We start from the raw sequence: 24,037 nt of genomic DNA, 5'->3' as shown, positions 1-24,037 counted from the left end.
GAAGCAGTGTCACTCCAGTATCCTCTTCTGTAGTCATTGAGCAACTTTGGGGACAGTCAACCGGCTGAGGTTACAGTTATTCTGGAGAAAAAAAATCCCAAAAGCAAAGCTTGAAAGCTCAAACTAAAAAATCCCAAAATCAAAGCCTGAAAACTCAAAGAAAAAAAATCCCAAAAGCAAAGCGTCCAGCTGCTAATAAAATAAAACTGCATAGGCAGGCCCAGTTCAGCCTGCACAGAACCAGGGTATATGTAGCTCACAATCTGCAGGCTGCTGAGCTCTTGCTTTAGGGCTTCAACTAATAGCTGAGAGCTTCATTTGATGATTTATCACCTTCACATCAATTTCACTAGCCTTGAATGAAAATTTAAATAGCCTGGTATTACAGGAAAAGAGTCAGATGGCATCACATAGCTAATTTCTGTCTTCAACAGTCTCTAACAGACTTTTTCCTTCAAGAAACAACTCACTTCAATATTCCTCCACTAATGGCATTTTTTGTGACAAATTAGCTTAGTATATTTGCTATAACTGAAATGGTCAAAAGTCAGTAAATGTGCAGCATTAGTTTAAATGTATTTCAAGGGTGAAAAATCAAATATCCGTGCCAGAGAGCCCAAGTTTCATGTTGGTGGCTTTCTCTGATATGAAGCCTTTGAAATGAAATTAGGGTGTAATACCTATGAGAAGATGAGAGGTTCAGGCAAGAAACATTTGTAGAAGTTTGGGTTTTGTGTCATGTAGTCAGACATGACAGATGATTACAATGACCACTTCTAGTTTGCAGATCAATGAAGAATTGGTCTAAGAAAATTTGTAGCAAACCCAACAGAGTATCCAACAAGCATGCATGACAAAGACTGCCACTGCTTGTCTGAAATATCTTAAGTATCAGATATGTCAAATATTTCAGACTATTAAAGCCAAACCAAACCAAACCAATCCAACTGCCATTTTTCTATAATTTAAAAGTATCTTTTTTTTTGTATTCAATAGCATTGTTAAGCACAAAAGGTTTTTCTGCCAGTGTTTAAGGAACTACAGGAGATTGATCAATTCAGATTTCTAGGAAGTAACTGAGTTACTTAATTTTAGGATTGAGTTGATGTTACGTGCTCACTTCTGTTTCTTATTTCCAAAATGCCATTGCTTCTTGAGTAACCAGGGTAAAACAGGCAGTTGTGTGCAAGTTATCCAACAGGTTCTGTTTTCATGGTTTCAAGGAGCAGAGTTAGCTCATCTTAAGAAATGAACAGCTTTTAGCTGAAAACTGCCAGTGCTTGGATGAGATGCCATAGGTGAACATCTGGGGGCTCCTAGCCAGTGGCAGTGAGGAGGAGAGGGGTTAACTTAAGCCATTGGTGTGCTCAGTGCTGATGAGTGACATTTACTTCCTCCCACATACGAAATTTCTCAATCACACTCTTGCATCATGATTAAATTCTAATAAAAATGCATTTCATTCCCATGAATATGAATATACTTCAAACTTACTTTAATATCCCAGTTCCCTTAATTATCACAGCAAAGTAAAGTCTTCTCTCTAACTAGGATTGAAAATAACTTTTTGCTTAAAGGTCAACCATTCTAAGCAGTCTAAAATCTGTGCAATTATTAGACTTCACCATGGTTTGGAGAAGGGAGAAAGGGACAGAATTACTGATCCTGATGTGGCATCATTTGAGAAAGCACAACTGAATCAATATATTCTAAGAATCCTCATTCTCATTCCCACCTTCAGTCTGACCTTATGTCATGGTTTTTAATGGTCATTAAAAAACTTACACAGGGAAGAAATAGCAGTATTATTAAAGGAAGATACAGGTTTTCTGAACTACTTCAGGAAAGCCTGTCCTCACCCCACAAATCCTATATTTTCAATAAAAAAAAAGATTTTAAACTTTGGCAAACTAGGACCTTACACCTCTGCTACATCCAGTCACATATCAAGTTTGACATCTCACCTGGGAGGTGTCAGAGAAAACCCTGAGCATATTGTTACTATTCAGTCAGGGAAAACAGAAGATCATCACATTGGGGTGTGTAGAAACTAAGACATACATATTTTAATTGAGTTGGTCATTTTTGCATGTCATTTTGCAGCCACATAAAATTGAGATACTGGATACATAAGATTGAAATTAGATCTATATTTCCATATCTTGACTTTGTTTAGAAGTTTCTTTCCATGTATCCAGTGGACTGTGTGGCTCAGCAAGGAAGTATGAAATCCTAGCACAATATTCAGAAGAATGTCTTTTCTCTAAATAGCTATTAAAAACAACACAAACAGTTCAATTATCCCAGCTCTATTTATTTTTAAAGACAGAAAATAATAGTTTTGTCTACATGTGCTGTAAATGGATACTGAAGGTAAATGGAGAAAGAAATAGAGAATAAAGAAACTGGTTTAAAGCAGATTTTAAAACCTTATTGTAAGGCTAATCCGTTCTGAAGTGTTCACCAGTGACTCTCAGGGAAGTTTAACTCTGCAAACAAATGACATGTGGTCTAAAATACCCACTTCCATCCTTGATGGCAAATATGAATTCATACTCCTATGATTCTGCACTGAACGACTCACAAAGGTATAAAGAAAAACTTTCCACTCTTTTAAGTGTTTAACATGCTTTTTTGAGTTCTGAAAAGTAACTAACTCTCACAACTTACTCTTAGGCATGGTTCTCTCTCCCAGGAGAATCAATACCCTCGTGAGTCTGTAACACAAGGTGTTTGTACAGAGAAAAGCTTTGTTTACTTGGGCACCTCACACCTTCAGACACCACCCTGCTTCTTCTCAGGCTTCACCAGCCCCAACTGAAAAAATAATTTGAGTTCACAAACTCTGAAAAGTATTTTTAAAAAATGACATTTTAAAAATAAATGCACAGTACTTTTGCTTGCCTTTTAGACTTTGAAATTTAAAAATCTTCATTTTTGTTACATGAGGAGAATTATCAATCATTCCTCATAATCTAAATTTATGAATAGTGATGAAAAATAGGATAAAGTCACATTAGACTAAGTCACAGGACCTGGGGAAATGAAGTGTTATTTAGCATATTCTTTGAATTTAAAATTCAAGGAAATATATATTTGACCATCTGTTTAGTCTGGAAAAAGTCACGTGAAATAACAAACTAAAATTCCTTATTAGAATTAACAACTTTTATATATTAGTGTTCTTCTCTAGTCCATACTTTCACAAAAACTAGACTCTATATTGCTTTTAATTGTTTTGCTGCTGGTTATACAGCATTCCCTATTCTGACATTAGTCTCTTCTATGTTTAGAACCTGAAACAGGATTCAAAATCACTTGTGGCTTGAGAAAAGAGTCCAGCATGTGAAATTTGAAAATAGATAAAGTGCTATTACTACTTAATGTTCCATTTTTACTGGATAACCACTTTTTGTCAAAATAAAGGTAGGGTAATCTTCTAACTCCCATAACCAGAAGAACACCAATTTCACAGAGAGCTGCTAGAATAGAAATTGCTACAAAAGATGTTACATAGATGTGGGCAAGATTCCAAATTAATATCCTCTGGTGTAAATTTCAAATAGGCCCATTGATTTATTCTAACTCCACTGGAGATTCCTGCTGGAGTGAAACCAGGGTGAGGTCAGAATCTGGCAGTTCATTGTTGAATGCAATCCACATCACATGCTGACTGCTTTCTAAAAGTAACCCTACTGTAATATGGTCAGCAGTGTCTAGTACAAAATACACACTGTCTGTCTCCTGTAAGCTTTGAGATGGAGCTGGTTTGTAACTTCAGACTTAAGATTTTAAGTGAGGCTTAAATGTGCTTTTGAACATTTGCCACACATAATAATAATCCCAAATATTAATTTCAATTGTCATTTTGCTCTCCAGTCCCCAAACAATTAAGAAATATGTTGCCAAGCCTTTTCATATGGTCTCACTATTTTTTTAACTGTGAAGCAGCTCCCCACCTCCACCTGCCCAGCACTAAAACAAGATCAGGTTACAGCAACAGATCAAGATGATTGCAAAACCTCTATTGCTACCATGATTTACAAACTGACTGAAAACCAAACTGACCTAAGTGTAAAGCAATGTAGTTTAAAGAACGACTTAAGATCAATTAATGCAAAAGGACTACAAGCATTGTTCTGTTTAGGGTTTACCAGCTGCTCTATTTTGTCTTGTGCCAGACCGCCACAGGAGTCTTCTTTAAAACTAGTAACTGAGGGAAAGAAGTAGCAGAAGGGAAGGAAGCATAAAAACAATTCCACCTGACATTTCTATGCTATATAATTTATTCTCTTTTTGCTGCAGAAGTGCTGTTGAGGTTCATCTCCTGGCCAGGACTAGCCAGCATGTCTGGGAAACAAAGTGTTATCATAGTGCAAGAACTTGGGCCATTGTTAAATGCTCATTTTTCAGTCATACTAATAACTGAAACAAGTGCTAAACAATGTCTGTGCACTGTTACAAGTCAATAATATTTTATTGAAAAAAGACACAATATCAACAACACCTGGTTTCCCTCTGGAGCCCTCCACAGAATGATACCGCACACTGTTGGTCACTGAGTGAACAACACTTTGTAGTGCTTATTTCCTTTGGTTAACTGCAGTTAAGAGTGGAGCTGCACATACCTTTTCATTGATTCTTGGGATACAAAGGGCTAAAGCCCAGCAAAAACCTGCTTGTGCCTTATTCTTACATATTGTCTGCATATGACAGAAACGTATTCAGAGACAATAATTGTTTCTACACAGACATCCTTATTCACTTCTTCCATTCTACAGTATGCTTGATAATTTTCCACAACAAATGTGTTTTCCACAGAAAAGACAAATAAAACCCCACAAAGCCAGAATAAACTGCTGGAGGGGGACTGGCAATATGGCTGTAGGACACCAGTCTCAAATTTGACACAAAGACACTACCAGCCTTTGGGGAGACAGATACAGGACATTTTCCAACACTGAAATATTCTGATAGTCATCCTAAAATACTAATTAAGCAAGATCTATGATAGTCATAAAGGGATGTTCAAAGTAGCCAGTTTTTCCAATACTGCAATATTATTTGCATAAGAAGAACAGATGGATTTCTAAAACCAGAATGATGGCTCTTTCTGCACTTCACTGCCCAGATTCTGGCCAGATCAAATCCTTTTGGCATGGTTCCTACTATCAAAGCTCGATAGAGACAGATAAAGGGAGAATAATGGACACTGACTAAACAAGAAATCTCCAACTGAGCCGTAGCTATCCATAAGTTCTTTAATATTCTAGATGAACTGTTCAGTAAAATACTTTCAAGTGCATACACATAAATAGGTATAGAGCCTCTGAGAAGCTGCAGACATGTTAAACGTGAAATTTCGATTCTGCACATCATACAAAGTTTGACATTTTCCACTGAATCTTTGCATGAAAGAAAACATTTCCATACATATTCATTAATTCGCAATCCTTTGAAGTATATCTATTTAGAAATTGGGATTTCAATACAAATACTTTAACAGATTGTATTTTATGTATATATCTTTTTATGACATAAGGAACTACATTCAAATGTGGAAAAACTCTGCTCTGGGTAATTTGCATCCTTATGTCCCATTATAGATTTTCCTATTTGGAGTTCCATCTGGTCTTCAATATCCTTCTGAGTTTATTACTTTAATGAGATCATCTTGGGTTTGCATACCTATAATTTTATTACTATTTGGAATTAGTGTTGCCTGCTTACCTATCCATAGACTCTTTAGTCTTACCTTCTAAGCATAACAATGAGCAATGCTTGGGTAATACTGATACAGAATGAACAAAAGGACTACAAGTGAAATAATCTTGTTTTGAAAAACCCCTAATTAGGAAAAAAGAGTTCATGCCAACCTCTTTCTTAACCCTTCGTACCCTGTGCTGGAAAAGTAAAGATACTCTACTTTAGGGTTTGGAACTAAAAAATGCCATTTCTGTCTAATGGTCACCTCCAATGTGACCTTTGGACTGGTTTGTCACATAACCTTGAGCAAGCTAATGTGTTTGGGTCAGAATGTCAGATATGTCAACAGAATACCTTGAAAACCTAAGCATTATACAGCCCTATGCATAAAAATTTTAAAGGAATAATTTAATCCTTCTGCTTTGCCAAGTTCAAGGCAATTTGGAATAAAAATGCTGGCAAGCCATACAATCAAGGCAGACAATATCTATCTACATTTATGGCTGCATATGTAAAACAAGAGAAATAACTGAGTTACCAAATCCACACCACTCTTCCTGGAAGACAGGTCCTATTTTCACTTTCATAATTCTACCAGCTTCATTTCAAACAAAGATTTTACCCTTACACTTCCCTCAGAAAAACTGGTCAGGCACCTTTGAGTAATAAGGCACATCTAATTTTCAGCCAACATCTGTTCATGGCCAATTTATTCCCATTTATCCTTGTGCCAAGATTGCACTTTCAGTAAAGTACCATTTACCACCTTTGTGTTTGCACCTTGGAACGAAGCAATCATTTATCAACACATATTTTTGTCTTTGTTTCAAGCTCTTTCTCTTTCCTGTCATGAAACAGTCTCTCATTACAACTGGTAGAACAATATCCTTTTCTGTTCCTAACACAATTTCAATTTGTCTTCTCAAATATTCATTGCCACAAGTAGGCATAAAATTCTAGACATGGTCACATCAGTTTAAATAGTCCGTGCTGTTTAATCCATGCTGTTTTATCTCCATCAGCATTTCATGTTGATGAGTCTCCAAATTATAGCAGAAATATTTTCTGCAAAGTTATGCGATTTTTTAATAAAATATTCTTTGGTTCCATTTTACTTGTACTCTTCTATAATATTCCATTCATCCTTTGTACTGAAAATTCATCTATATGCTGTATTTTACACTAACACCACTGAAGGAATCATTATATACAATTTGTTCTAATAATTATCCTTGTTAGGTCTATTTATAAAATCCCTTTCAGACCAACAGTGGACTTTAATCAAAGCCTGCTGTTGTTAGCTAGATTCCTTTCTGGTCCACTACCCCATAATTCTTTAATTAATTCTCATTTTCTAATTTACTTAATACTTTCCTATGTGACAACATATTAAATGCTTTTCTGAGATCCTGACAGATTAAATTTAACTTTGTTTGTAGCAAGTTATTTGCTTTTGTTTTTCAGAAATATCAGCTACCTTAGAAAAAGACAACCTTAGCATGATCAACCTGACTAAACCCAGGATGCATTTCTCATTTGTCCGCTATATCCCTAATTATTCTTTCTTTTCAAAATTTGTTAACAGTTTTTGCATGGACTCTAGGTCAGCTTCCTCTACATTCCAGGTCTTGTCTATATTAAAATTCTTAGCTCTTCATTCCAGTTGACTTCACTAATTAGTTTTCTTAATCTCTCAGTCTTCCCTATTCAAAATTAGAGTGTTTAACTGCAGACCTATTTTGTTTATTCTTCCATTCAAGTTAAACTGAATAAAGTCATGAACATTCAGTCTGTTTTCTATAGGAATTTCTGTAATATTTTGCTTTAAGTAAGTTCAAAGACAATAAATTCTTCATGGGTTGTGGACTATTTGGTGACAAAAAGGTATAACTGGAGTTAATTGCTGTTACTAGGGACATGCTGGAGCTGGACATTAACCATATTCCATTGTGACTCCAGTTTTCACTCCCATATTGCTGGCAGAACTTCTGCTCTATGTTCTGGTCCCTATCTGACTGTGCTCATTTTTTTTTCATAAAGAAAAGTAGGAATTTTCTCTCTAAACACATGTACTTTTCAGAGCAACTACTGTAAGTATAATAATATTCTGATACGTGCGGTCATCTCTAAACAATACTGGTATAGGAAGGAATAAGCAACTCCTGAAATACTCATCTTTTTCAAAGAATGTTACAAAGAAATCAATATAAAATAAACAGTACAGAGTGACTACAAAGTATCATGAGCTTCACAGGAAACTTGAATTTTTCTCTCTTTTTTCAAAAAACCCCCAAGGTTTCTTATTAAGGTCTCATTGAAGTCAGTGAAGGAAGGTTGCTGTTTTATAGGATAATTTATCCTTGTTGATAACTTCATTTCAACTGAACAAATAAGTATGTGACACTTGGACTTAAGTCCTTTATTTACTGATACTGTAGTGACATTTCACTAGATTCTTCTCATACAGAATGCATTAAAATATGGACTGTTACAATTGGACATACTAAATTACTGTTTTGAACCATAGTCTCAAATATTTTTTTCTTTCCATGAGCATATTTCCAAAAAAAAAAAAAAAAAGATTGTAACTGCAAATAAACTACTTTTGTTCTGCTCAGAAAGCCTGTGCCCTAAATTGTCATCTGCCACACTGCATCCTACAGTACATCAGCCTGAAAAGGAACCATCTAGCCAAAACAATTCCAAGATGTCTTTGTTTTCAACAAAAAAGCTATCCTTACTCTCTGCAGATGTTTTTCAAGGACTCTTTAGAAGCTGTTTCTTAAGAAAGAGTTTCCTGAGTTGGATTTGGCTTATTATGTAGTGCAGTGAAAAATGAACATAAGATTATGCTGCTGAACCTTGCAATTAAATAGAATGTTAAAACTTTATGGAATCTTTGTCAGGTAAATCAGCTGAAAAATGAGTTTATGGAAGAGAGAAATGTGCACCTCGTCCCTCCAGCTGGTCTTCTCTGAGGTCCACTCAGGAAGAAGATTCAGGCTTTCTCTTGGGGGAAACTGATGGGGATGTAGTGCCCTCCAAGTTGAGACCCCCCAAGGACCTGTCCTCCTACCCACCACTCCAGAACCAAGGAGAATACTCTATTTTTAGGAAAAAATTCTACTTGGTAATCCTATGACCTTACTGATATACAATATAAACAAATGGAAGGGAGGAAGAAAGGGATGGGTCTTGGAAAATAATGTGCCTGATGATGTATATGCCATCACTTATAAATTTTCTAGGAAGAAATTGTACTTCCATGCATGCCTTTCACTCCAGTCCTCAACCTCTTACAAAGATCTTTAGAGTGAGAACTTCTTGTTCCCATGAAAAGAGAAAAGAAAAGAATAAAAGAAAAATGCCTTGCAAGCTTCACTGGTGCCTCTTGCTGTATTTAGTACTATAGCTTGCTTTTCCAGAGAAACTTGGGTTTCCCAGTCCACCATGCAGTGGTTTAAATATTAAATCTAAATAAGCTAAGTACAGAATCTAAATTTTAAGGATGATAAGGAAATGTGAGCAATGGCAGGTTTTCAGGAACATTTCTTGAAGCAGCCAAGGTTTATTTTGGGGGATTGTCATACAGCAAATATATTCAGAATGTCTTCCATTATTTCAGACAGCACAAATGCAGTAGTATAAAAATGAGTCTATGAGCTCACATCATTCAGTATTGCAATATGAACTGCAAATAGTACATTATTTGTTACTAGGCACAGGACAAATTAACTGTGTGATCTTAGCAAGGATCCAAGTTTCTAAAATAGAATAAAATCTTCTAAAATAGATATAAAATCTACTTTAAACAGATTTTAGAAATCCTTAGTGAATAACTTTCAAAGACAGCTGAAATGTACAACATTAGGATCACTGATTTAATTATGTTACTAAGTTGATAGGAAATACTTAGCCTGATCTATTGAAATATCTTTGTAAAGTATCTTGTTATTGTTAAAAACAAAAACATAGAATAAAAAATGCAATATACAATAAAAAGAAGGAATAATTTCACTCTAGATAGACCTATTGGCACATGGAAGTGCCCATATGCTCTCTTCTGAATACACTTTTGTCTCGGACAAATTGTTTGGAATATTGATAGAAGCAAATCTTGGTAAAGACCTGAATGCTAGAATAGGGGGGAAACTATATGAAAAATAGCAACAGAGTAGAGGATTGCAGAAGTACACAGTATGAATGATGGTATGGGTGAGATAAACTTGCATTCATCTACCATAATGCTGTCTTTTATTTTCGATAGATTCTTGAAAGTGCAAACTAATGTTGATAAATAGTCTAGATACAAAACAAATATCTTATAAAAAATTCTGAGAATTTACTGAAAACCTGAAGCATCAAGGTCTGAGATACCACTGACACCAAGTAAAATATAAAACTTGTATTACTTGGTATATTATGATTTTCATACTGGTATTGAATGTTACTCATCTTCAGTGCACTCCTTTGTACTTTGCAAATGTCACCAAGGTCATGAGATTATTCTCAAGAGGAAAGTCTGCACTGATAAGGAATTGATTAACAGTACAACAATTTCATAATTGCTAAGCCATTTATTGAGCCAACCAAAACAGATCCGCAAACAATATGCCTTGCCAAATAGAGTTATTTTATTTTTCAATAAAAAAGTTTCTACTCAATTATTACAGCAACTTTAGATACTCTGTTTTTTGTTGGTTTGGTGTTTGCTTTTTTTTTTTCCTCTGCAAAACAAAGAATAATAAATGGTGACTTGAAAACAACTTTTGAACTCTTATTTAGATATATTAATTTAAGTCTTTCTATTAGTGACTCATGTTTCTCAATAGAAGAAAAATAGGTTTGGAGCCTGTTGCTGAGATTATTTTTATATTGGGAAAGGAAATATTATAAAGAAACCTCAGAAATGTGCTCCAGTTACATTACTGCTGTTTTCTCATTCTAAATAACCTCTTCTACATTCGTCCACCCCCTACCAAAGCGCAACCAAAAAAAAAAAAATCAGTATTTTGGCTGTTTAAAGAACACATAATTCCCTGCAAAACATCTACATAAGAGTAAGAGCCTCAGGCAGATTTTAATCTTAGTCACTAACACCAGTATAAATGTGTCACTTTACTGACTTCAGCAGATTTACAGTTAACTGTGATCAGAATAAGACCTTAAAAATTCTGGTTTTTACTGGGGTGACCAGCTGCTGCAGTTCTCCCTGCAGGCAATGTTTGAGCACAGGTGGCCCAGGGAGGCTGTGGAGTCTCCACCCCTGGAAACAGTCAGAGGCATCTGGCCATGGTCCTGGACAACTTAGCTGGTCCTGCCTGAGCAGAGGGGTTGGATCAGATGACCTCTAGAGATCCCTTTCAAATTCTGATTCTGTGAAGACTCTTCATGGATTTTCTGCTCTGTCATTGCCCTCCTGTCATTACAGACAGATTTAAAGTGATTTCACTACCCAGCCCAAATGGAAAATGCTTCAAAGGGAAAGGCTCACCTTGGTTTACCATCACCAGGAAAGGAAAGAAACTGGGGTGTGATTCCCAATCCAGAGGGCAGGAAGAACTAATGTTATTGAAAGAGTGAATATGGACTAAGGGAGACAGGAGTGTCTGCATCTAGGGTAGACTGAGTGGGAATGCAGGATAAACATCCAGATCAAATAAGATTGGTATACTCTGTCTCCCAGTTGAACAACTTGTTTATTTCTTTTCTCCTAGGCAGCAGAGATGTGTACTGATCCATGCTAATTCCCCATAAGAGCTAATATTTCCTGACAGTTGTGCCTTGAAATGAAGAATAGCTCTTAATGACAATACCTGTTAGCCAATACTGCAGTATAGACTGTTGGATTGAACCCACTGAAGTAAAGGAAAAGCTTTAGAGATCTGTCATTTACCCCAGGATTTTAGGTGGTTAAGGTCTTTTGGTATGTGGGTAAAGCAAGATAATGCTGGTAAATGTAAATCTAAATCTCAGAGAAAAAGACATATGCCAGAAAAGGTTTTTAAAATGCTGTCTCCCTTAATAAAAGCATAGAAAAAGGAGCTACATGTAAACATTAAAGTTCCCAAACATATCTCACCCTGCCCCAGCTCCCTTCCCTTGGTCTAATTCAAACAGCTGCGCAGAGTAAAGAAAAAGGAAAAAATCAAGGGAGAAAATTAATCAAAGAAACTCAGAAAAGTGAGGACATTCCCATAAGCTTCTGCTTTTATCCCTGGAGACACCTTCTCAGCCATTCATCCACCCAAGTGTTGAAAGAATTTTCTTTAATGCTTTGCTAATTGCAATCAGCTTTTCTATCATAATTTGGGTTTTTTACTTGTTTGTTTTCTCAGCACGAAGCCACAGCAAGGTTTATGCTGGTCTTACAATTGACCTACTCTCTTTAAACATGCCCAGACAACAGGAAACTGGTTTCTTTGGAAACAGGAGCTATGTGAAATCCTTTAGTATTTATATTCATTTCAAGCTGTTCACACATATGTAACAATAAGGAACCAGAGCTTTAGCACGTGATTCAACTTCTCCAGACAAGGTAATTAAAGGGAACCCCACAGTGACACTCCTGGCTCGTAAAACAAATTGGTGCAATTTGAATAGGAACAGAAAAAAAATCCCATTGTCTAAACTACTTTTTCTATGTATAAGGGTTCTTAGTGGTCATAACAATATAGAAAGCATCAGAAACACCAGAAAACAATCTGGGTGACATCTGTACTGTGTAATGTGGAGATGTTACACCATCCTTCTGATGGTATGGAGGCAGCATGGCCAAATGCATTGACAGCTGATTTATGGAGAGCAACACATTAGTCACTGATGGGACTAATAAAGCCAGTTTAAAAATATTCAAGACAAACAGAAGACTTCCTAATTTTCCATTAATTCTGTTTTTGACTCTTAAAGACTGCAGCTGGACACTGCCAGTCTGTCTTGGATACAGCTGAGACAGGGGAACCTGATACCAGTACTTTCAGTCCACTTTGTGCTCTGAAAGCAATTACTAGTCTCAAAATTGTCATGTCAGAAGAAACACATACCAGTTTCCCAGGCACTGCCTTTCACAGGGTGATAGCTTAAGGTGCTTTAAGACAAAGTATAGGAGTGTGAATAGCAGCAACTGAGGAATCAGCACAAGAATACTGCTCCTGCTTCAATTCCTGCTGGAACCATAACCTTTAACTAAGTTGTGGGCAGAAAGTAAAGATAGAAACATCTTATTTTATGTCTCCTGACTTTAAACCCCCCCATCTCTCAGAGCTCAGTTTCCTCACATAGATGTTTTCAGCAGATAGCAATTTGCCTGACTTTGCTGACATTTCCCACAAAATTTCACAACATTTGGATGTGCATAAATCAACTTGTTCCTGAATTTTCTTTGATCAAGAATGTGTAGGGATTCTTTAGGTTGCCTTCACAATCACACTAGAACAGCAGGACTGTGCACTGCAGATAAACAGAGACAATGAAGACAAGCTTCCCTATGCATTCTCATTGAGGGATTCTAGGAGGGAAGGAAAGCTAGAGATTTTGAATGCACCTGGCAGAAATAATAATATTTCAATCAGTGAAAACAAAGCCAAAGCATTTAGCGATTAATTTTAATTATGATGACAGAACTGGATTTTATGAGGAAGTTGCAATTATTTAGGTATTGACATACAAGGGTGGAGAGGGAAAAAAACTGAGGAGAAAATAGGAAAACAATCAGATGTTATATCCCCACATCTGATACAGAGAAACAGAGACAGACATTACTCAGACACACACATACATTCATGCAGACATTTGTACAAAAAAAGGTAAACACCATGATTCCAAATTCACTGGTGAATATTGCTTAAGAAGAATGAACTTTTTTTCTAGTAATGCTGCCTGGGTTTCTATTTCAGGGTAAGATTTTTTACAAGAGATGAAAACTTCAGAAAAATAGGACCTGGTGAAGGGACACTGACATGAGAATGCCTGGCAAGAGGAAACAACCTCTCAATAAGAAGAGATAAGAGAACCAGCTCAATTTAGCTTTGTTTGCTAGCTCTTCTAAGTATATTAAGGTCTCTTGATGAATCAGGGTGAAATCTGCTATAGATCTAAAAGTATGTATATTTGGCATTAATTGCTAAAAGAATATGCATGGTCTAATTAACATATATTCAAAAGGTTCTTGAGTTTTTGAGGTAAAAGTGAGGCAGTTACCTTACTGAAGTAGAAAATATTAGAACTAGGATAACAGTTGCCAAGACTACTAGTTTAGAGTGATATTTTCTTGAGTCATGGCCAGATTACAGACTGTTTTAGCATTGGCAGTAGGTTGCCAGCATTGAAGGAGGTGTTGACAATCACAGCCGATTGGAGTCTCAGTTACTTTTTACCATTTTTTCACTAACTAAGGAAGCCATGTAATCACTGGCAGTTTCTCCACTGCTTTCAGGGAATATGTTTGCAAAATGTCTCAGTATAGTCACAGCACAGGTACAAATCTGAAATGAGGCAGCGGCCTGGGGACTCAAAAAAGCTAATGACAATTGGGCAAGAAAATCAGGGATGTCCATTGAAAAAATGCATTGCTCTGCAAAACTACCTCTGACATGAGCTACTGTGGTGTAGCTACCACAGATAATAGCTACCACAGAGCAAAGTTCTACCACTCTGGCTGTTCTTGGAGACAGGGTTTATTTGTCAGGTATTTCTTATCAGGACAAAAGGCAGAGCATTAATTCCTACTGAAAAATCTCTTCACCTTATTTCCTTCACTATAAAAGACTAAAAATCTCATTACATCTTTACAAAGAACCAGAAAGATTTGGAGGTGTCCAAAACCAGTCATGGTACATGTTTGAGAAAGAGAGACAAACCTCAGTAACTAATGATGCTTTTTCTTGATTTGGTGACAGAACTCTAACTTCAGGGGGGAGACAGGAATTTTATACCAAAATGTGCCTGAGGTTTTATTGTTGCCAGTGTGACTACCTTTGGGGAGGTTCTCTCAGGTAGCCACAGAGAAAGGATCACGAAAGAATTTTTCTACTGCATCTTTCCTAATGCATGAACTCTAGAGTTTCTTCAAGAGAAGAGAGACTTCAGTCAGACCAATTCCTACCAAGAGAGAAAGTGATTATGTCCTCAAACCCAGTTGCCTCCTGCTGGAGTTCACCCAGCCAAATAACCCTGAACATCAAGTGATCAAGCCTTCAGATGAAAACTAGCAAGTTCTTGACCCTTATATTGGAAGCTCATTTTGGTCCTCATTCTTTGAATAATTAAAACCACCTTCTAATCCTTTTAATCCTCTGATTAAATTTACTTCTTCGTAAGTGTCAGCAGTAACTCCTGATCAGTGCTTAGATGAGCCAAGAATTCAAGGAACATGATGCTTCCAACACAATTACCTGGGAAAAAAATCCTGATGAGAGCAAAGCTGGAGTACTTCCTCTGCTTTAAGGACATACTAGTTAGTGGGGGGTAATCTAAGCCATAGGTGTTCTCCAAATATGATTTTATACCATACTATACTAAAATACTATTTTATAATACGAACTACACTGGTTCATTTTTTGCTGCTTATAAGACCTGTCTTCCCCAATTCACTCAGCCTTCTCCTTTACAGCCTGTTAATTTTATAAGCACAATTTGATTAATGTACTCCTGTCAATAAACTGGAAGGTTGACTTGTCTTTGAACAATGATTACTTGACATAAAAGACAACTTGTACTGGGTTTTTTTCTTTGTTTCAGATGGCACCATAGTTTACCGCCATGGACCAGAATATTCTAAGCATTATGCTTTGCACACCTTTTATTAATGAGCTCTCATTTTTTGAGGATTTAGGTGGTAAATCCAGGAAGACATTAAGAGACAAAGCCCAAGAAGGGTGGGGGATATATGGCAAATGTGATCAGAGTCTTGAGTTCAGGGGAACTGCAGCACATGGAAGATAATTCTCATTGTTTTAGAAAATGATTAGATAGCAACAGGAACTGAAAGATCTTAATTGAGTTACTACTACAAAGAAATGTAATCTTTAAATTTTCAGCCTCTGGGTGACTTTATCCACAGTAAATCAAACAAAAAATCACTAATGATGAAGAAGAAATAATTAGTTTTTAATAACACATTCAGTAGTTAAATAGGATGTAATGACAACACCTTGTGCAAAAGTCTGTATCAGCACACAGATTCTGCTCATACAAGATGTTTTATGAATAGAACTTAAAAAAGATTATTACTAAGTCATAGATCTCTGAAGAATACAGAATATGACATTTATTTTTTCATTACTGTTTGTATTTCTGAAATAAAAATGTTCTTGCATGTCCATAGAGATATGGAATTGGTTTATTTAATTTTTCCAAAAATATAATTGAATTTGTTCTCTAAGAGAAAAAGCAAGTTGTTGTTTTATGTTTGTTTTTTATTCTGTAGTAAACTGATCCCTCTTTAATTTATCTTGTACCCATAGTATCCTTCAGAAGGTACATGGAGTGTATTCTTCTATGTTGTAGAAGAGTACAGGAAGTCTTTGAAATTTAGTGGACTTGGTATCATCAAAAAATGTGTCCTTGAAATGTGATCAGGAGGTAGAAATGGATAATTTTAAAAACTAATCAAAGATTCTATATATTTGTGTGACATTTCTTCTCATAGAAATGAAGACTGAATTATTTTTGCAGTAGAAAGTATGCCTGATGTTTCCAGTACTATTTGTTCTCAGCTTACTGAATTTGTGAGATTTTAATAAACCACAAGAGAGACATTTCTACTGTACACCCCAAGAACTCCACATGCTAAACAAAATAACTACAAAACAAGACATTTTGAAAATGAAAAAGAAAACCATGGTGAGATTGGCCATATCCTCACTTTCATGATACAAATTTGAGAAGTTTTGCATTTGTTCTGAGAAATGCAGATGTACTTTGAAATAGAAATCTGCCACTGATTCCTGCAGTGCCCATGAATGGCAAAATGTCAGAGGCTTTCATGCATTCTCCCATATTTGATCCTTACTCAAATGCTTAATTCTGCAGCCCTTGAATATCCCCAATACTTCAATGGTGTATGTAGAGTCAAGCTCATGGAAGGACCTTTGTGGAATTGTCTATTTTTGTGGTATTGATATTTCATCTGAAACATGGGAGATACGAACTGCCAGCTTTGCAGTTCCCAGGGTGGCCATACTAATATTGGTTTGCATATTTGAACTTGTAATGTAGCTATGGCAAAAACCTTACAGCAAACAATCCCAGCAAGGAATTAAAATTCCAGTCCTGTGCAGCAAACATTGTCCAGCAGCTATATAAATTTTTGTCTAAGTAATGTCTAAAGTAATGTCCAAACAATTACTTATCTGTTCTCTTTTACTCTTCCACCCCTTTGAAAGTATATATCAGAACTCCTTGAAAAATTTAAAAGCAGAAAATTTTGTTTTCTTAATCAAGAGAAATACTATAAAACATTCCTTCACAGGCAGAAACACAAGTAGAAATTATTTAGATTTTTAAAATTGCCTTAATAGCTATCAGCAATTATAAAATCAGACATTTAAGACTCAGAATCAATTAAAATACAGTGTAAATATGGCATAATATAGAACAGATTTTTTTTCATTTTTAGTAATTTCCTTCTCTTATTTATCTGCTTCAGCTGGCTTTTGCTCAGAAGGTTGCATAAGCACTTTATTGGCAACTCCAGCAGAAGTTTCACAAACCTCTACAAGGCCTCAGCTGGTCACTGGCAGTCATTCAGTTCACCTTTAAAGTCTGAGGTATGTAAAGCAAATCCACACAGATCAGAGGGTGTCTGGAGGCCAAACAGCTAAATACACATCTTCCAGGCTGATTTCCAGTGGAGAACCTGTATTTGGTGTAATTCTCCCCCAAAACTTCCAGCACTGACGGTGCTGCACTGCGCTGCCTCCCTGAAATGAATGAGCTCTGTTCCCGGTAATTATGCAGCCCTTCAATCCACTCACTCCTAACTTTCCTTTCCACTGTGCTATATTTGACACAAAATGTTTAATCAGGTTCATTTATCATGACTGGAACAGCCTGACTCATTCCCCATTTATAATTAGAAAGGATTTCATTTAATAAATGTTGAGCGCTCTCAGCTACCAAAGTCAGTGAATGAAGAGTTTGCTCACCACTATGCAAGACCAAGGGTACATAAACTTGTTTTACATGGAATTAGAAGGTTCCCAGATTTCTTCAACTATTCAAAATTTGAGGCAGTAAAATATTATTTTAGTTCTATGTAAAAGGCTCCAGCGTGAAAAAATGGAGGTAGCAGGTAACTTATCTTTCTGCCTTGGTCAGTCTCTACATAAAATGATGGCGGTAAGGGTTTTCTTCCTTTGTTAAGTACTTCCAGCCTAATTACTCATTCTCTATCTGTAGAATATTTAATAGCAATTTATTTTCTAAGCAGCCATTATCTTGAACACATACTAAGAAAACTGTAATAATATATTTAATGCAAACTTAATGCAACAAATTAAAAATAGCCAACTTGTGGCCTAAAGGTCAAAATAAACCATGAGAAATTCAAATATTTGAAGGTATTGAGGTAGACACATAGAAACTTGCCCTTCTTTATGTCTGCCGTCTAAAGCCATCTTGCTTTTTTTTTTACTTTTTGTGGTGCTGGGTTTGCCCTATATAATAACACTGAGCAGTGCTGATTGCTTTAACCCAACTGAAAAAAGGTAGATCATAAACCATTGCCAATTAATTTAAGCACTGCATGGTCAGCCTTGAAAAAACATGCTGTGATTCCCTAAAATGGAGAATCCTCATCAGTTCTCATTGTAAAATAAGAGAAAGAGAACTAGAGTGGAAAAAGAAAAGCATAAAAGAATAATGCAAGGAACAATGGGTGCATAATGGGTGAATAAAATGTCCCCACTGCTGTATTCTCTCTGCCTGAAGGCCCTTACTGGGGAAGGAAAGAACTTGAAATGCATGTGCTAAATTTTGAAGCTGTGTAAATTAGAATTTGACAGCTAAAGCTGGCTAAACGAGCTGAACTTCTGTGCTGGTAGGTATTTAACATATATGGGGCCATAACTTCAGCAATGAATCTTATAAAACAGGAAATACTCAGTAAGAATTCATATAATGAAAAGACAAATTTATAGAATATGAATACCTCGGAAGACAATAAAAATGAAGTACATATGCTAGGAGGGAAAATTCTTCCTGTGAAGACATTCAATTCTTGGATACTTTTAAGGAGTTTAGGCACTTCCTGGAATGTGATTGCTTTACTAAATACCAATTCATTATTTAACTTTGGTATTTGACCTCACTTAATGCATCAGTTAAATGCTTAAAGCTAGGCAGAATGAATATAGGCCATAATACTTCAGATTTCAAAACATGTTAAGTTAAAAAAAAATAATAAATATCTTGTTATAAAAAGACCACAGATCTTAATAGATTCATACAATAGTTAGGGTCAGAAGGAATGTTTAAAGGAGATCTAATCCTCTGCACAATAACCAGGGACATCTTCAGATCAGGTTGCTCAGAGCCCTGTCCAGCTTTGCCTGGAATGTTTCCAGCAGTGGGACATCTACCATCTCTAAGGGCAAACCAGGCCAGTGTTTCACCACCCTCATTGTAAAACAGTTCTTCCTTTTCTCAAATCTGAATTTGCCTTATTTCAGTTTAGAATCACTAACCCTTGTCCTATCACAACAGGCTCTGCTAAAATGTCTATCCCTATCTTTCTAGAAGGCTTCTGTGATTGGTTTCACCCCAGATGGCAGCTGAGTGCCACACAGCTATTCATTCACTCCTCACCAGCCCCCATAGTGGGATGGGGATGAGAATCAGAAAAAGGTAAAACCCATGGGGTGAGACAAGAGTAGTTTAATAACTGAAATAAATTAAAATGTAATAATTAAAGTGTCAATAGTAATAGTAATGACAAGGGAGATAACAAAAACAGAGAGAAGAACAAAACCTGAGAGAAACAACTGACACACAGATGTCACAGATCCCCTTCCAGCCAACTCCACACAGTTTAATTACTGGGCATGGTATGGTATGGTGTAGTTCTGTGTTATCCCTCTGGCCAGCTGGGGTCAGCTGTCCTGGCCATGTTCCCTCTGGGTTTCTTGTGCACCTGCATACTGGCACAGCCTGAGAAATTGAAAAGTCCTTGACTTAAAAAAAAAAACAGTAATGAGCAACAACTAAACCATCAATGTGTTATCAAAATTATTCTCATACTAAATGTAAACCACAGCACTGTGACTAGACAGAAAATTAACTATTCCACCCAAAATGAAGACTTCAGTGTTGAAATGGAACAATAAGGTCTCCCTGGAGCCTTCTCTTCTCCAGGGCAATCAGCCACAACAGTGTCAGCCTCATAGAAGAGCTGCTGCAGACCTCTGATTCCTTTTGTGGCCCATCCACCAGCACTCCCAGGTCCTTCCCTATAGGGCAGGTCTCAATCCTTTGATCCCCACCCTTCATTGGTACCAGGAGTTGCCCTGACTTAGGTGCAGCACCCACACTCGGCCTTGTTCAGCACTGCAAAGTTCCCATAGGCCATTCCTCAAGCTTTTCCAGGTTCTCTGAGTGCCATCCCTTCCTTCAGGCTTGTCAACTGTGCCACTCAGCTTGGTGTCATTTGCAAATGCCTATTTCATTGATGAACATATTACATGTACTGGTGCCAGTATAGACTCCTGAGGGACACCACTTGTCACCGATGTCCACTGGGACATGGAGCCATTGACCACTGCCCACTGGATACAACCATCCAACTATTTCCACTGAACTTATCAGTTTGGAGAGAAGGATGTGGAGGACTGTGTCAAAGGCCTTACAGAAGTCCACATAGAATAGACAGCTCTTCCCTTGTCCACTGATATAGTTGGTTTAAAGATATTATTTAAGTCTGCTATTCAACCAATTTATTTGATAAATTTAATGTAATATTATAGTTTTTCTCAGTGACTGGTATTCTGACAAGGCAATAATACCCTGCTCTTAAGTTGGTGCAGTTATGTCCCCTACTTTAACTGACTCTCTGACCGTAATAACTTCTTCCCCACCTGTGGCTTCCTACAGATTCCTGATCTTCACTTCAAAAGATCAATGTTTCATTATTGCCTCCACCCAGGACAGTTATCTTTCCATTTCTGACTTCATTTCTCCCACTTTATCTTCCTTTGCTTTTTTCCAACTATTATGCATTGAACACATTTCCTGCCCTCCCTCACTGCTGGCCCTTGTCTCACCAAAGTCAGACAAATCTCTTTCCTAATTCTCAGCACAAATCTTTCATGCCTATTGCACTGAATTCAGGAGGAAAAGAACAGAATTAAAACCCAACAGCTAGACAGGTTATGGTGTCTGCCAACTATTGTGCTACTTCCCAGCTCAGTGCTGCCCTGTGTTTGAACAGTGCTTTCCATAAGTGACATAACCCCAAAGAGCCAACCTGATCCAACTCATCATATGCTAGGGAATGCAGGAATGCACAGCTGCTCCCAGGCTCTGCAGTGCTGCCCTGCCTTGAGCCCTGTCCAGGAGGGTCAGTAAAGATGGGGACCAAGAAGGCCTCTTTCTGCCACCCCAAATCTTTTAACACAGAGTAAAACACAATAAAAACTTGCCTTTGTTTGTTGCAAACAGTTGCTGCAAAGCAGATTATTCAAGAAGAGCATGGAATAGTCATCTAAATATTTCATTTTAGTAGAGTAAAATAACCCATGCAATTCATAATTAATACAACTATGAATTATATACTGTAGGTCATTCCAGTTGACAAAGAGGATTTTAAATAATTTAAGACAACAAATCTATGTATAGCCATTAGAACATACAAATCAGCCCTTCATTTGACAGTATTGCTCAGCCTTATAAAGCTATGCAAATCATTGTAAAGAGATGGAATATAAAAACTTGCATATTTTCCTTTGCAATGAGTATCAAACAAGTAGAGACAAGAATTATAAGTGAGAGCAGTGACATATTCTAATGGATTTGTCATCAGGAGATAATGCAATGCCATTAACTCATTTCAGATTCTAGCAACTGCATGTCATTGTAGGTAACACAAGTTATCTCAAGATCTCAGAAAAAGAATCCAGAAGGAGAAAAAGAATTTACAAGACTATGGCTGATGGGTATATCTCATCCCTGGTCAGTGATGCCTATTTTAACTTTCTTGGATTTCATGTTTAATGAGCATCATACTAAAGAATGAATAACTCGACTCACTAAGTCATCTTAATTCTACTGAGAATGAATAGGACTAGCTGAATCTCATCATTTTTGTACAATAAATATCCATGAAGAAGAACGAATGCTGAATTACAGAATTACAACAAAACTTGACCAAAAAAATTGGCTTTCATACAGCCTACACAATCTCTCCTTTAGGATGCACCTAATAAAAGCAGTTCTGACAAACATTGAAGGAAAAGAATATCTGAATTCATATATATTCTCACTAAAATCAATAGTATTAAGCACAGGTAAAGATCTGCTCTTCACACAATAAAATAATTTCCTCTTTAGTATGTGCCTTAATGGCATTATTATTCATTTAACATAAGGACTACAACAGCCTAGACCATAAATACATGCATAATATTGATTAAAACTTAAGCTACTATAAATGTTCTCCATAGAAATTTGTAACAATTTACAGCAGCGAGCTGTAAAGAGCTTCCTCACTGATACCTCTGGTATATGTTTATCTCTGTCTCTTAAATAATGTAAGTAATTATGTACTTATCCAATGTACTGGAATGACTTGCAGCAATTCTAGTCTGCTGGATCTCAGTTCAGTTCAGTTTAATATATGATAAATATAGTTTCCATAAATGTCTTTACTTACTGTGTAAATGTGTTAAAATCAGCAATCAGAAAATAAAGGTTGGTGGCATTACAAGTGGGAAAAAAACCCAGATGTCAGTGCCTTTGTCTGGGTTTTCAAACAGAAAACTCTCATGTGGATGATTCTGCTGACTCCCAGATGAGGTTCAGTGATAAAGTAAATCCAGCTTTAGGGCTCCTAGTACCAGATCAAAGATGCCATAACCATATGATACGGAGTACTGATCCTGCTCTAACACACATTTTTATTTCAAATATGTCAAAATATTTTTGATAGCTTAATTATAATGGGAGGTGCTTTTGTCCCCCCCCCCAGCTTAGGTAATCCAGGTATTTTTCTGCAAGTCTAACCTCTTTTAAAAGCAGAAAAACTCACTAGCTCTTGCTCTTGCTAAATCAGCATAAATGCAGTTGTGTAGCTCCTTTGGATCAAATATAAGTTGTCAAATGACCTGAGAAAGCACAAATCTGACAGCAGGAAGCAAATGACTCTTCCTTGAAAGCCCTTCTGAACCAGCCTAAACTGTGGACTTGAGCCATCCCAGTCATCTCTGCTGAGTTACTGACACCAAGTACCAGCAGGCTGAGGTCTCACTGCATAAACAATGGCCAGCCTTAAAAGGATCCCAAAAGGAAAAAGTAGTTTTCAATGATTGGTTTAAACCATCATTTTCAAAAAACTTCACCAATTCTTCATGACTGGCAAAACATAGGATTTAGAAACATTTTCAGATTATAACAGATTTGGCCATATTTAAATATAAACACAGGTTTTCAGACACCTGAACCTGCATGCAGGAATACTAAATCGAGCCTTGATTTCAGTGTGTTTATCACAACTCAGACTCAGTTTTCCAATGTCACAAAATTTTGGTACTAGCAATTTTAAAACAATAAAATGAAGTTCATTAGCATAAAAAAGTTTTGGAGTTTCCATTCCCATTTCCAATTTTACTCATTTCATACTAATGCGATAAGGAGAATATTGCTGAAAATCATCACGATACATTACGTTCATTTTAAATTAATTTATACTTGGTTAAACATCGATATCTGAAGGCACAAATATGGATCTGTATGTTAGCTGTTAATTACTGAAATCAGTCACTAGTGAAAGCAGATGTGCAGAAACCTTTTCAGCATATTCTTCTAATGCAATTTTCTTGAGTTTATTTGTAAATGTCTTTTTTAGATTCAGCATGAAGAATAGTAACTTGATACCAACATCCAGGTCAAATAAACAGCATGCCAAGAAGTTATCTCCTTCCTCAGATGCTTTTCACATTCCTTAGCAATCTTCCAAGAACTCATTTGGGCTGCAGAAGCTATCTGTTCTCCTTTGGAATTGGTCTATCATGGCTGACATACAGAACTCTGTATTAAAACCCAGACCCACCTAGAGCCAGGGTGTCCCTATGTCTGGATAAGGATAGAATTCTGTGCACATCAACATGGATGTAGAAAGCTT

General features: G+C 36.6%; 1 protein-coding gene across 11 annotated transcripts in view; it reads right to left on the bottom strand.

The window, feature by feature from the left end:
• Positions 1-24,037, bottom strand: part of MAGI2 (membrane associated guanylate kinase, WW and PDZ domain containing 2) — a 702,519-nt gene that overhangs the window by 320,673 nt on the left and 357,809 nt on the right. The window lies entirely within an intron of this gene.

Source organism: Passer montanus, unplaced genomic scaffold, assembly GCF_014805655.1.
Source record: "Passer montanus isolate IOZ18808 unplaced genomic scaffold, ASM1480565v1 scaffold50, whole genome shotgun sequence".
Taxonomy (NCBI): Eukaryota; Metazoa; Chordata; class Aves; order Passeriformes; family Passeridae; genus Passer; species Passer montanus.
The sequence above is the reverse complement of the archived record's forward strand: the minus strand, read 5'-3'. Positions and strand labels throughout refer to the sequence as shown.